Raw genomic sequence first — 15431 nt, forward strand, 5'->3', positions numbered from 1 at the left:
GTCTAATAGTAAAACCTCTATTTTGAGGCATGGAGAAGACTGGATGATTTTATTAAAAAAATCCGTCTATTGACACTAGGGGCGCTTGCTGACTCAGTGCAAAGAACATGCGATTTTTGACCTCGAGTCATTAGCTGGAGCCCCACATGGGTCTAGAGATTACTAGTGAAAACAAAATGAAACTTTAAAAAAATGAATTTCTTAAAAAATCTATTGACCCTGTTGTATGCATTGGATTAAGGCACAATAGCAAACAGAAGAATTGTGTATGACAATGCAATCCTTGTAAGTGTTGCTAGAATGAATAGTGGTCAAGTTGTAGGGTTTTCAGTCCCTTTAGAGCTTCTGAATAAGGCTTACTGAAATCACTTATTTTGATAATTGACATCTTATTTAAAAAAAAGTTTTTTTTTGATAATTGACATCTTATTAAAATTGGTAGCTACATGATAAGAGGAACATTGCATGAAAAATCTTAGGGGATAAATGTTCCAAAATAGCTCCTGAGAAGGGACTTCTTTAAGGAAACGGTTTAATTTTGTTGACAGGAGAGTGAGGTGTCCATGCTGTTGAAGATGGCACGTGGTGGTGGACACTTTATCTCATTTATAGGGAGAGCTGCTTTTTTGATGAATTGTTAACAAGTGGACCGAGGGAGTGAATTTGGGAGGGATGGGCACACTATAGGTGAAAAGACACTTGGCACATCATATGATCTTGATAAGCCCAGAGATTTAGAAGTCAGTGGTTTAGAACTTGGTGTAAAGGAAATAAATAACCCATGGTGTTTTAAAAATGGAGCAGCTCACAAGAGGATGCAATTCTTTAAGAATTTCCGTTGTTTATTCTTACAGGCTCTGTAGAATCACCAGCACATGGAGACACTCATGTTTAGCTAATAGTGGGTTCACAGGTATGACAAAGTGTCTTGATTGAATCAAAAACCCCTGTTAGAAATGTATAAATGTTTTTGTTAGAAATATTTTATAGAAGATTTGGTTGCATTTTGCAGCTCAGGAGATAAATACTTTTTTTTTTTTTTTTTTTTTTTTTAAAGATTTGAGCATGAGTGGGAGGAGGGGCAGAGGCAGAGAATCTTCCAAGCAAACTCCATGCTGAACATGGAGCCCAAAGTGGGGCTCGATCCCATGACCCTGAGATCATGACCTACCTGAGCTCAAACCAAGATTCAGGTGCTTAACCAACTGAGCCACCAGGTACCCCTGGCTGAAATACTTTTGACCCAAGTATCATAAAAGAAAAGAGGGGAACCTATGCAAGTAAAGGGACTGCCACAAGCAAAGTGCCAAGTTAATGAGGAGAGAAGGGAGCATACGAGGTGGACAGATGCCCATCAGGGCCCCCATCCTGGTGCCTGTCTTTATTCTGTTGAGTTTATTACATCAGTTAAAGTCTGTTGTGTCGAAGTGCTGTGAACTTCATTCTGATAAAAAGCTAGGAAATGGGAAATTTTTCCCAGTTCTGTGTCCACATCAAGGTTACTGTTTGGATGCGAGGGGTATTGTTTGAAGGAGAGTGAAGGGCATCTGAGGAGCTGGGGTTGGAGAGAAGAGTTGTTCTGGCCCAGATTCTTGAGACTGCAAACAAATGGGAATGGCTTTTTCATGCCTCTTGTTTTTATCAAACTTTCTGAAACAATACTGACAAGGATGAGATAAGAACCTGGAGAAGGAGGGACACCCGGGGGGCTTAGCAGTTGAGCATCTGCCTTGGGCTCAGGTTGTGATCCTGGGGTCCTGGGTTCGAGTTCTGCATTGGGCTCCTTATGGGGAGCCTGCTTCTCCCTCTGCCTGTATCTCTGCCTCTATGTGTCTCTCATGAATAAATAAAATCTTAAAAAAAACCTGGAGAAGAAAAAGGATGAAGCAAGGAGCCCAGTGGGTTGTTATTGAACAACTGCTTTGTGGGTTGGTGTATGTTTTTCCTCTGTACTCGGGTTCTCTCCACCGCACTTGTTTTTTTTCCCCTTCATGTGTTGATGTTTCTGAGCAAGATTGAGATGGACAACTGTTCTTTTTTTTAACCCTTTGCCCCTGAAGACCTAGGTTGGGATTTCTAGTTACATACTTAAAACAGTGGAATTGTATTACAATAAAGAATTTTGGATGCTTGGTTTTTATATATCTACCTATTATAAATGCTTTTATCTTTAGTATCTTTGTCTTTGTAATGACAACGTCATACAGGACATGACCACAGTGCTTTGTTGTTTGTGATCTTCCTGAGAAATCTGTTTTCCCAGACTTTTAAAAGGGAGACCCTCTCAAGGATAGTTTTCAGGGTTCATGGCTCCTCAGACCCCTTTTCTGTCATTTTGGATGGAGAAAATAGAGACCTTCTCCCATGCTGCAAGTCCCTTCCCTAGTCAGACCCTTTTTCTCCCCTTTTCTTTACCGTGTCTCTTCTGCTAGGTTGGGATCCTACCCCCGGCAATTTCTCTTCAGAGTGGAGTTAGGTCCTGCAAGGAGCTTTGCATAGTTACTGCCAAGTTCTGACTTGGTCCCCTCAGACTTTCCATGAGCCCTGTACCCCCAGCTCCCCGCGCCCGGGGCCCGGCGTTCCCGGCCACTGTGCTCCTGTCCCCTGGCCAGTTTGGGGCCGCCTGGATCCCCCGAGCCCTGAGCTTCCCCTCCACAGGCGGGTCCCCTTTGGGACTGGGGTGCTGACTGGCCCCCACCTGCCCGCGGAGGGAGCTTGCCACCAAGGCTTTGGGGGCACGTTCCGTGGCCTTCTTGCCCTGCATCTGAGTTGCTGTGTGTGACTTTTCTTTTTAATTTAATCTGAGGGCTTGGGCAGCCCTGGTGGCTCAGCGGTTTAGCGCAGCCTACAGCCCAGGGCGTGATCCTGGAGACCCGGGATCGAGTCCCATGTCGGGCTCCCTGCATGGAGCCTGCTTCTCCCTCTGCCCCCCGCCCTGTGTATCTCTCATGAATAAATAAATAAAATCTTTACAAAAAAATTTAATCTGAGGGCTTTGGGGAGACCAGTAGACTGTGCTGTCCTGCTGCCACCCTCCCACCGAGCTCCTGGGCTTGTTCTGAAGCTGAAGCTGTCGCCCCTTGGTTACACGCGTGTCCCTTGCTCTTTCCCTCGGCCGAGCCCGAGTACGTGGTCCCTGAGCCTGGACGCCTTCCTCCCCAGCTCCCCAGACTGGCCCCGACGCTGTCCTCCCATCTCCCCTGCTGCTGCAGCTTTCCCAGTGCTCCCAGAACATCTTAGGAGGCCACAGCCCGCACGGCAGCTTCCTGAAGTGTATGTCTGCTTGTCTCATCCCTTCCGAGGACCCTGGGGTCTTAGGCGAGACTGTGTGCCCCCAGCATCTGAGCTGGTGACTGGCACTGCGAAACTGGTCAAGAAACCGTCATTGGAGAAAGGTTGGCAGCAGCGTCGTGTACACTTAAGAACTGTAGAACAAAAAAATGTGTAAGGAATTGGAAGTTTTGGAAGTTTGTGCTCATGAAGGAAGCAATATGGTTAACTTGGGTGGAAGACAGCTGTTATCGCAGGCTCGGGCCTCAGGTCCACCCACCCAGTGTGATTTCTGCATGATCTCTCTTGAGGGCAGAGGGTGCACTTGGGCTCTTCACGTTCCTTCTAGGCCAGTAATTGTTTCCTTGTTAATTAAGTTCTCTGGTGAGTTGAGAGTTTGGGAGAGTGTCTTAGAGGTGGCCAGATAAAGCTATTTAATGGTCTCTGAGTTTTCTACAAAGTGGATGGTGATGATGCTAAAACCTTCCTGGTAACCAAGGAATCCAGTCCTGTGCTGCTGGGTAAGAGGAGTAAAAATTTAACTTGAGACCCTCAAAAGAAAAGCTGGTCATTTTCCAGCATTAGGGCCAGGCACTGACATCCCGGCATGTGCCCCTGACCTACCACTTGTTCCCTTAGGAGAGTGAACTGTCAGTGGCCATGGTGGGGTGAGTGCGGTTTGTACACTAACCTTGCCGGGGAATGCTCAGAGTCCACGTGCAGCCTTCCTACCGAGGTTGACCTTTTTGTGTATGTAAGATCTTTTAATTAAATGATTTAACAAAAGTTTTTGCTCAAAGTCCTGGCAGTAGTATCTCTGGTTATTGTGTATGTCTCTATTGTGTGTGCCAGTAGGTTGACAAAGCAAGTGCTAACTTTTTTTCTGAATCAGAACCAGACCAAGAAGCAGATGATTCTCCTAGCTCCATTTAGGGCCTGTAGATTAAAAAAAGTGTTAGCATCACAGTGTCCTGTAAGTACACCTTCTGGAAGTGCAGATTGCTTAGAAGTGACTGAAATATTGATGCCTCATTCTTTGCAAAAGTTGTGATTAAAGGATTTTTAACAATAAAAAGTGAATAGTAGAGCTAAAAGTAACTGTGTAAGTGCTTTTTGGCAGAATCTGTCAAATGGGATGTGCAGTATTAAAAGGAAAGAAAGATAAGGACTGGGGATGAGTGAAGAGGCCCAGCAGAAGTTTCAGGATTGGGGTATCATTTTCTCTGTTCTCAGATTCCTCTGCCCCCCCCACCCTTTTTTCCGTATACCGATTACAAGGAAGGACAAGAAAAGAAGCTGTAGATAATTCTCTTGCTAGAGAAATTTCTGAATTTGAGGATGGTTTGGATCACTTTTTCTCCATTCTTCCTGGCTAGAGTATTTTGGAGCTCAAATTCTGCATACATTGTTCTGGGCTCAGTGGATAATGTAGATATGTATGCCATACATTGCATTTCAAACATGATCATGTTCTTGTGTATATTTAATACACAATGACAAATTAGAAACTTTGTTAGTTTATCTGCATATTAGGTACATAGTATATATATGCATATTTTTATTCAATTTTTAACTGAAATCTAGCTTCTTGAAATACGACATAAAAATTCTTTTTGCTAGCACTTTTGTAATACCAAATGCTGTTATTGAACTCATAATTATGATGGTTTGTAAATTTTTCTATCGTTTCAAAAGAATAATTTTTTAAAGTAGTGAATTATCGGGACGCCTGGGTGGCTGGCTCATGAGATGCCTGGGTGGCTCAGTGGTTGAGCATCTGCCTTCAGCTGAGGGTGTGATCCCAGGGTCCCAGGATCGAGTCCCATATCAGGCTCCCTATGGAGAGCCAGCTTCTCCTTCTGCCTGTGTCTCTGCCTTTCTCTGTCTCTCATGAATAAGTAAAATCTTAATTCACTACTTTAATTTTTTTTATCAGCTGCTACTGATTAAAAAATGACCTGACTAGAGTTACAGATATAGAAGTTGGCAATTAGACTCTTAAGTAATGATCAATTTAAAGCTTGGTAATGTTTAAAAATTTTAAAGGTAAGGTGAGTTAATATAGTTTTCCAATTTTAAACCTTGTAACATTTTTGGTTGGATATATCTGACATTATTACCTAATTATTGAAATTAGTTCCTGGTGACTTTTTCTTGGTTTTCCTTAAATGTGTTCTTTCACCTGTCTATCCCACCTGTTTCCATTTATGGTGTAATTACACTTTGTCAGGAACACAGGAGGCCGTTGAAAGTGTGATTGACTGTTTTCTAACCTCCTTATGATGTTCAAAACAGGAAAACAATTTCTTTTTTATTTTATTTATTTACTCATGAGAAATGCAGAGAGAGAGAGAGAGAGGCAGAGACACAGGCAGAGGGAGAAGCAGGCTCCCTACAGGGAGCCCGACGTGGGACTCAATCCCGGGTCTCCAGGATCACACCCTGGGCTGAAGGCGGCGCTAAATCGCTGAGCCACCAGGGCTTCCCCAGGAAAACTATTTTTACGTGCTTTTTACTCCGGCAGAAAGTGAACAGGACCTTCCAAAGTCAGATTCCTGAATATGAAAGGCTTTACATAGGCTTGGTTTGGTTGTTATGTGCTACTAATAACTTCCCAAGTTTTACTGGCTTATCTGAGGGCTCTTCATGATAAAGATAATCTTTAAATTTTCTCTTGGCAGATGGTTGCTCTTTTGCAAGAAAAGGTAAGAGGAGATTTAAAAAACAGTGTTGCCCAGACGTACTTTTCATGGACTGGCCAGTTACATTAAGTTATAGTTTGCTTAATGTAAGTTGTTGTAAATTAAATAGCAGTTCAGCTGTGGTGAGTAAATCTTTTCATTGGTTCTGTGGTGCATGTGGTAGCTTTCATGTGGGTCTATCCATCATTGAAAATGGGACCTCCATCTACTATTGTTGAACGATTTCCCCTTTCAATTCAGTCCGTGTTTGCTGCATATATTGTGGGGCTCAATTATGAGGAACATAGGTCATAGTTGTCACATCTTTTTGCTAAATTGTCCCTTTTATCATTGTTTAGTTTCCTTCTTCTCATAATAATTTTTACCTTAAAGTTTATTTTGTCTGATAATTGTGTAGGCACTCTGCTCTTTTTTACGTACTGTTTGCATACAGTATCTTTTACTATTCCATACTTTATTATGATGTTTGTCTTTGAGTGTGTCTCCTGTAGACAGCATATAGATGGGTCTAGAAACATCCATTTTGCTAGTCCCTGCCTTTTGATGGAATTGTTCAATCTATTCACATTTAATGTTGCCATTGATATAGTTGGATATTTATGTCTGCCACTTTACTTTGTGTTTCTCATACATTTCATATGTGTTTCACTCCTCTATTCCTCTTTTGCAAGTTCTTTTGCATAAAGTAAATATTTTTAATGCAACGTTTAAATTCCTTTAATTTTTTAAAAAATTCTTTCCTTAGTGTTTTCTCTAGGGTCTACTATATACATTTTAACTTATCAGAATCTGCTTCAGGTTTATACTAGCTTGGTATTACTCCTAGAAAGCTCTGTTTCCCTTCTCCCCCTTTGTGGTATTACTGTTACACATATTACATCTGCAGGTTATAAAACCGACAATACATTGTTACCATTATTACCTTATATAATTTTATTTTTTAAAGAATGAGAGAAGAAAGAAGAATAAGCTATATTTATTGCTTTTGTTCTATTAGCCTTCTTATTTCCTATTCCTAGTTTTGTTCATTTGCTTCTATATGTTTGAGTTCCTGCATGAAGTCCTTTCCTTAGTGCAATACTGTTTTGTTCCCACCTACTTCCTTTGTGCTGTTACTGGCAGATGTATTGTTGGGCCCGTAACATATGGAAATATAATTATGCACATGTTGTTTTAAATTGCTTTTAAAATCCATTATAGGAGGAGAGGCTGTATCAGATATGATTTCCAGATATTGTATCATATAGGTTGCCTTTCATTTAAGAAAATGTTTTTAATTCCAGTATAGGTAACATATAGCGTTACATTAGTTTGTGACGTGCAAATGGTGATTCAACAGTTCCATGTATTAGTGCTCATCAAGAGTAGTATATAGTTATTCCCCATTACCTATCTCACTGCCCCCCACTTTCCTCCTGGTAACCAACAGTGTGTCCTCTATAGTTAAGAGTCTGTTTCTTGGTTTACCTCTTTTCTGTTTTCCCCTTTGCTTGTTTTATTTCTTAAATTCCACATGAGTGAAATCATATGGGATTTGTCTTTTACTGACTTATTTTACTTAGCATAATACTCTCTAGCTCTATCTCTGTTGTCACAAATGGCAAGATTTCATTCTTTTTAATGGCTGAATAATATTCCATTATATAATATGTCTTTCTCACATCTTCTCATCTATTGATGGACACTTGGGCTGCTTCCCTATCTTGGCTATTGTAAACTACACTGCAATAAACATAGGGATGCCTGTATCCCTTTGAATTAATTTTTTTCTTCTTTGGGGAAATACCCAGTAGTGTAATTGCTGGATTAGAGAGTAGCTCTATTTTTAACTTTTTTTTAAAAAAGATTTTATTTATTTATTCATATGAGAGAGAGAGAGAGAGAGAGAGAGAGAGAGAGAGAGAGAGAGAAGCTGGCAGAGGGAGAAGCAGGGAGCCTGACATGGGATTCAATCCCGGGTCTCCAGGATCACGCCCTGGGCTGAAGGTGGCGCTAAACCGCTGAGCCACCCGGGCTGCCCTATTTTTGACTTTTTGAGGAATCTCTGTTCTGTTTTCTGAAGTAGCTGTACCAGTTTGCATTCCTACCAGTCGTACATGAGGGCCTCATTTTCTCCACAGTTTCACCAAAGTTGTTGCTTCTTGTTGTTTTTGATTTTAGTCATTCTGGTGGCCATTCTGAGGTGATGTTTCATTGTGGTTTTGATTTGCATTTCCCTGATGATGAGTGACAGTTGATACCTTTTCATTTTGTTGATGGTTTCCTTTACAGAGGCTTTTTAGTCTGATGTGTTCTCACTGGTTTATTTTTGTTTTATTGCCTTCGCTTTGATGTCAAATCCAAAAAATTGCCAATTCCGATGTTAAAAAGCTTACCAGCTATGTTTTTCTTCTATAAGTTTTATGGTTTCTGGTCTTGTACCCAAGAATTTAACACATTTTGAGTTAACTTTTGGGTATGGTATAAGATAGTGGTCCAGTTTCATTCTTTTGCATATGGGTGTCCAGTTTTCCCAGAAGCATTTATTGAAGAGATGGTTCCTTTCCTCATGATGTACCCTTTGTCATAAATGGGCCGTATATGTGTGGGTTTATTTCAGGACTCTATTCTGTTCCATTGTTCTATGTGTCTGTTTTTATGCCATTGCCATCCATAATGTTTTGATTACTATAGCTTGTAATATAGTTTGATATCAGGAAGCATGATGCCTCTAGCTTTGTTCTTTTTAAGGATTGCTTTGGCTATTCAGGGTCTTTTGTGATTTCATACAAATTTTTAGATTCTTTTTTTCCTGTGAAAAATGCCATTAAAATTTTGATAGGGATTGCATTGAATCTGTAGATTGCTTTGAGTTGTTATTGATATGTTTTTAAGTATTTTATTTATTTGAGAAAGAGAAGATGAACAGGGGGAGGGGCAGAGGAAGAGGGAAAAGCAGAGGACCCTCTGAGCAGGGAGCCTGATGAGGGGCTTGATCCCAGGACCCTGGCAGATGGTTAATCGACTGAGCCACCAAGGCACCCCTACTTATAAATAGTTTAAGAATATTCTTTTAATCTGTGAACACAAACAGTATTTTCATTTGTTTTTAATTCTTTTCCATCAGTATCTTATATTTTTCAATATACAGAATTAGCATACTAATAATGTAATGATGTTAACATAGTAATGATGCCTTTATAGTTTTCACATTGCTTTCTTTTTTTAAATTTATTTTTTATTTTTTTTAAAGATTTTATTTATTTATTCATGAGAGACACAGAAGAGAGATGCAGAGATGTAGGCAGAGGGAGAAGCAGGCTCTAGGCAGGAAGCCTGATGTGGGACTCGATCCTGAGACTGCAGGATCACACCCTGAGCCAAAGGCAGGTGCTCAACCGCTGAGCCACCCAGGTGTCCCTTCACATTGCTTTCATCAGTATTTTCCTCATTTGTTCTGTTCTTTCTTTTTATCTCAGGATTTTGCATATTTTGTCCCAGATATGTTATCCCAAACATAACATCTCTAGGAGTTTTTAAGAGCTACCTTTCTCTAAGTTACATCAAGTGCCTTCTAAGCTTTATTACTTTTTACTACCACTTTGTGATGGAGGCTAATGGCAGCTCTTCTCATCTTTGCAGTTGGGTGGGAGTAATGAGATCATTGTTCAGTGATTCTTCTTAAACTGGGGATTAGTGAGTCATTCAGCAGTGTGAGGCCCAACCTTTCATAAACACTTTGTAAATATTAAATGATGGTGAAGGCAGGGCCATTCATTCTTCTGGGTCCTCTGCCTTCCATTCCAGTGCTTGTTTTACTGTTTCTAGCTCCTCAGGTGTTTCAGACTATTGTCTTTTTCACATCAAGCTAATTACTCTGCCCAGGCTTACATGTTTTGCAATGTGTTATAGCAATGTTCAGAAGTTTTGTTGGAGAAGTCTTTGTGAGCTGTGTTTACCCAATGAGCCAACAAAGGAATTTTGGATTTTCCCAGATAAAACCCTGCTAGTATTTTCAGCTCTAGATCTGTCCCTGTAGTTCCACGTCATTTATGAAGCTATTTTCTTTAGAATGTTCCTGGTATTTGTTATTTAAACAGATCATGTGTGTAGTCACATACCTTTTAATCTACTACCATTTTTTAGTTCTGAGAAACTCAGGAATGGCAGGAAACCTCTAAGTTTCAGGCAGTTTTGGCAATCTACATCATAATCTAGATTGCAATCTTTCTGTGCCACCAAAGAGCCTTATGATATTTGAGGGCTGAGAGTGATCTTGAAGGTCAGTTATCTATGCTTTCACACAAACTTACTAAACTTGATTCAGATGAGAATTACTGACTAGTGTTAAAGCAATTTGGGGAATTAGAAATCTGTAGTGGACCAAAATAATAGAGGTAGAGGGGAAGACCTATCTGTTCAGTGGGTAGGTCAGACTTCACCCAACCTTCTTGGTTAATCTTAGCACTATTTATGTTTGGTCAGCCGTTTATCATCTGTCATTTGATGTGATGTAACATAAGGTTCAGAGCAACATCTATGATGTATCTTAACCAAAAGATATTTAACTTGACTCCATTAGGCATTCAGATTTTTAGATTTTTAAAACTTCATTATTTCCTATAAACAAGGACCACCATGAAGCAGCCATACAGAAGGTGGGTCCTTCTGCACTCTACCTGTACTGGTCTCCTCAACAAATCAATGGCATAAAGATAAAGACTGTGCTAGGTTCAAAGGGACTTAAGAGTGAGATATAGGACATGGTCTTGAAGAGGATACTGGTGTGGACAAAATCAGCCATAAAGGAAATTTTTGGGGTCAGCAAATTTGGAAATAGTCTCGATATTATATGAAATGACATTAACTGAGATGGAGAGATGCAGAATTTTGTAACAGAAATTCTTGTTACAAAAAAAGTATATGTAAATAGTGCATATACTTCCATATCTCTATCTAAGGTGTTCATGGTGGTACTCCTACTCTTAAGGGATGGGACGTGGGGTTTCATTTATGTCTTTGCGTGTCCTTTCCTCTTAGTTTTCTGCAGTGCACACATCCCATTTTTGTGTTAATAATAGAAACTTACTACTTTTTTAAAAGTCTGGACTAACCCGTCTTGTACAGATGGGTTGTTTTAATATATTTCATGAGTTTTTCTTTTGATAAAGATTTTATAGCCTTTGGGATCCTTCTTTAAATGATGTCTTTAGATTTTATATGCATCTTTTTTAAGGTTTAGTTTTTTATTATGGAAAATTTCAAATACATACAAAAATAGATAGGATAATATAATTATCAATCATGCCTAGTTTATTTCCTCTGTGCGCATTATTGCACTCCACCCATTATTTTGAAGGAAATCCTACACGTCCTATCTTTTCATTTATCAATAGTTCAATATTTATTCCTAAAAAAAATTAAGAAATCATAATATGGTATCACACCAAACAATAAATACATGAAATAATAGTATTTCTTCAAAATAATCAAATATCCAGTTCACATTTCTCTGGTCATCTCATAAGTGATTTTTTATCTACAGTTAATATTGTTTGAATCCAACTTCAGATAAGTTCCTGACATTACAAATGGTTATGTGTCCATGAAGCTCTTACAATCTATAGGTTTCTCTCTCCTCCTCCAGCACTTTTTCCCTTGCAGATGATTTGTTGAAGAAACTAGGCCCTTTATCTTTAACAGTTTCTCACTTTCTGCTTTTTTCTGCATACTCTTTTATTTATTTATTTATTTATTTATTTATTTATTTATTTATTCATCCTCTTTTTAATATCCAAGACTGGAAACTGTTCTCTTGAATGCATCTGAATGGAGTTCCATTTAAAACTTATAAAACTTATCGTGTTTGTGAATATCTGTAAGTTGAAATGTTTGATTTCTGTCCTGAAGTCCTCAAAGTTTAAGACTTGGATAGCCTTGATTGTTTGAATAAGCTGAAACAGCTATCGAAAAAGGATACACTAGGGTAGACGTTAGCCCTGTGGGTTATCCAAACTTTTAGGAAGGAACTTGCCAGGTTTCCTTTGCAAAGCTAAATGAAAAGCTTATCGTGAAAGTACATTCTGGTATAATAGGGTCCTTTTGAAATATTATTTAGTATCCTCAGAGAGCTTGGTCCATAAATGTGCCCTTTGTTGTGATATTGGTGTAGTACCTTTTTGTTTTGTTTTACTTTCTGCTAAGGCTGCTAAGGTAGAAATTTCCACTGCCTGCATATTGATTTGTCTCTAATGATTGCAGGTTGAAGATGACAGTGATGCAGAGACCAATGGAGAAGAGAACGAGGAGCAGGGAAATTATTCTAAAAGAAAGATAGTCTCTAACTGGGATCGATACCAAGATATTGAAAAAGAGGTCAATAACGAAAGTGGAGAATCACAGAGGGGAACGGACTTCAGTGTTCTCCTCAGCTCTGCAGGTATGAATTCCAGTTGCATGCATATGGGTTGAGTACTCTGAAAGTTGCATAGACCTTTTATTTATGTTCCATTTAAAACTGCATTTTAATACCTAGCAATTTGTTCTTTTGTCCTTTGGATTGTAAATGCAGGTAAAGGACAGTGTATCTAATGGTTTGCAAGGAAAAAATGTTTCTTTAAGTGGAAGCTAGGGATTCTGTGTACTGATGGAGAAGGACTTAAGTCCTGGTTGAAATGGATAGAAGGCTTTACAGAAATGAAAAATGCTGAACTCTGACCCTCTAAAGTGGGTAGTCTGAAAACTGAGGGTTTTTTTGTTTTGTTTTGTTTTTATTTCAGAGGAATTAATACTTCTGCTTATACAAAGCTTTACCAAGCTTCTAGACTAGGTGTTCTTTCCCATTTTATAGCCAAGAATATGCATATTAGTTGGAGATGCACGTATTAGAGACCTGTGCACCTGAATGTGAAAACTTTACTGTTTTGCTTTTGGACAGCTTTCTCTGCCAATAAGATGTAACACTTATTCCTTCTATGTCCGGCTGTTTGTTTTCTTTTTTTAAGATTTTTTTTTATTATTATTCATTCATGAAAGACAGAGAGAAAGGCAGGCAGAGACACAGGCAGAGGGAGAAGCAGGCTCCATGCCGGGAGCCTGATGTGGGACTCGATCTTGGGACTCCAGGATCACGCCCTGGGCCAAAGGCAGGCGCTAAACCACTGAGCCACCCCAGGATCCCCTGTCCAGCTGTTTTTTAAGTGATAATGCAGCAGCAGTGTGAGGCTGGCGAGTAGTTATAGGAAGTAATGAGGCAGAGCTGATTGTATAGATGGTTACTCTCCATTAGGGGGTGGAATGAGGATTGGAAGGATGAATGGAGGATAGGGTTAGGGATGGGGGAGGTGGATGCTGCTATAAAAATGTAACAGGAAGTATCCTTGTAGTACTGCTACTGATCATTATCTCGATTACAGTGGTAGATATAAAACCTACACAAATTATAAAATTGTTTAGAACCTAAGACACAAGTGAATACAAATAAAACTGGGGAAGTCTGAACAACATTGTAGGTTATATCAACATCAGTATTCAATATTCTGGTTGTGATATTATATCGTAGTTTTGTGAAATGTTATTGTTGGGGGGAACCTGGGTCAGGTATATGGGAGATCTCTTTGTATTGTTTCTTAATATTGTTATATGAGTCTACGATGACCTCAACAACAAAATATTGCTGGGTTAAAGACAATTTAAATAAAGGATGACGAGGTGAGAATCAGAGAAATAAAATGAAAAGAATATTTTCAGACAATTTTCGTTGAATTCTGTCTCCCCTTCCCAACATTTATGTTGCTGTTGAGTTCAACCTTTCTTTTTTCTCTTCTACCTGTACCAGACTAAGAATCATAAAGTGAAGAGTTCTCTTCCGACCTAACTAATTCCTTTGAGTAGCAAGAGAATTGTAAGCAGAGAGGGGGAGTGTGAGTCAGAAGAGCAAGATTCAGGCTGTAGTCATTGTGTTTTGCACCACACACACTGTAACCCTTTTAGAGGTTCGCTGATGGTGTCCAGCACCCTGTTAGAAGCTGTTGACTTGTCTTCTTGCCAGTCACATGAGTACTTCTCTCTTGTGACCTGCACTTTGGCCAATTATAGGTTTATAGGCACTTTTCTCCAAGGTGGGAAAATGGTAAAAGGCAGACTGCCTAATTTCAATGTCTATTAGCTGTTCTGCTAAAGGATGTAGGGAAAAATTGAAGTAGTGTGATAAGGTTAACATGTGGACTATCTGGTTTTAATTGAATCAAATCTGTAGTCCATTACTAGGACAGCGTCTGGCAAAAAAAAAAAAAAAAAAAAAAAAAAAACACACATGAATGTTTGAAGGCGATTCAAGATTCTAGTCTGACCCAGCAGTCATGCCCAGTGGCTTATGATTTTGGTTATTTACGTTAGCATTTTGCTTGTAACTTAAAACCTGACATGATTTGGGTCTCATGTATTTTTCTTGTAGTCTATATTTAATTACTGATTTCTTCCCAAGTGACTTGTTTATCTATGATCAGTTTCTTGGGGCAATCACAACTGTCACATCTTTGGGTATGTGCTTATATATATATTTTTTTACCCACTCTGCTGCTGATTTATCCTTTTTTCACCTTGTCATATGCCTGAGAAGAACTGCCATGCTTTAGATCTATAGTAGTTTGCTTTTGAAAGATGGACTTCATTCTGTGATCATAAAATATTAATATCCCCCAGATACGTTGACTATATTCCTTGGAGTCAGACTTTTAGTATACCATACTCACTTGTATAGATAAATACACAGCCCAGAAAAACTATTGCCAGTTTGTTAGATGTGCACATCATAAACTTTTCTAGATAAAGACAAATTGCTCTCCAAAGTGGAGATGAGCTAGGATTTCTAGTATTCACTGTCTTTGCCTATACATAGTACTGTTAGACTTTTTTTTTAAAGATTTATTTATCTATTTATGATAGACACACACAGAGAGAGAGAGAGAGAGAGAGAAAGAGAGAGAGAGGCAGAGACACAGGCAGAGGGAGAAGCAGGCTCCATGCTGGGAGCCCAACGCGGGACTCGATCCCGGGACTCCAGGATCGTGCCCTGGGCCAAAGGCAGGCGCCAAACCGCTGAGCCACCCAGGGATCCCCACTGTTAGACTTTTTAACTGTGGCCAGTTGACTGAATGATACCTAGTTGTGATTCACTGAACAATTATTTGAGTATCCTCTACTTCTAGGTACTATTTTAGATGCTGAGCATATGGCAAAGAACAGGGCAGACAAAAACACCCGCCTCCTGGAGTAGACATCCTACAGGGTGGAGACATAGTAAAGAAAAGAAAGTACATAAGATACTAAAAGGTGATAATTGCTTGGGATAGAAATAAAGTGGAGAGAGGCTATTAACATTTTAGAAAGAATGGCCAGAGGAGGCCTTATTGAGATGATGATATTTGCATAAAGGCCTGAGGAAAGTGAGCGAGTAAGCATTGAAGATATCTGTGAGAG

The 15431-nt window shown here is 39.4% G+C and overlaps 1 protein-coding gene and 1 pseudogene across 4 annotated transcripts in view; one reads left to right on the plus strand and one right to left on the minus strand.

Moving 5' to 3' along the window:
* The window catches only part of CHRM5 (cholinergic receptor muscarinic 5), an 83533-nt gene that overhangs the window by 42700 nt on the left and 25402 nt on the right, over positions 1–15431 (minus strand). Inside the window, exon 3 of one of the 3 annotated variants that reach the window (XR_013369916.1) lies at positions 841–947. The exons of the other annotated variants lie outside the window; for them this stretch is intronic. The gene's annotated coding sequence lies outside the window, so the exon portion shown is untranslated. Of the gene's footprint in view, positions 1–840; positions 948–15431 lie in introns of those variants that run through there. 3 annotated transcript variants of the gene reach the window in all.
* LOC144302923 (glyceraldehyde-3-phosphate dehydrogenase-like) overlaps positions 1–15431 on the plus strand; it is an 85090-nt pseudogene that overhangs the window by 28271 nt on the left and 41388 nt on the right. The window contains exon 2 of the transcript XR_013369917.1: positions 12213–12390. The product of XR_013369917.1 is annotated as a glyceraldehyde-3-phosphate dehydrogenase-like (transcript). The remainder of the gene's footprint in view (positions 1–12212; positions 12391–15431) is intronic.

Source organism: Canis aureus, chromosome 32 (genome assembly GCF_053574225.1).
Source record: "Canis aureus isolate CA01 chromosome 32, VMU_Caureus_v.1.0, whole genome shotgun sequence".
NCBI lineage: Eukaryota > Metazoa > Chordata > Mammalia > Carnivora > Canidae > Canis > Canis aureus.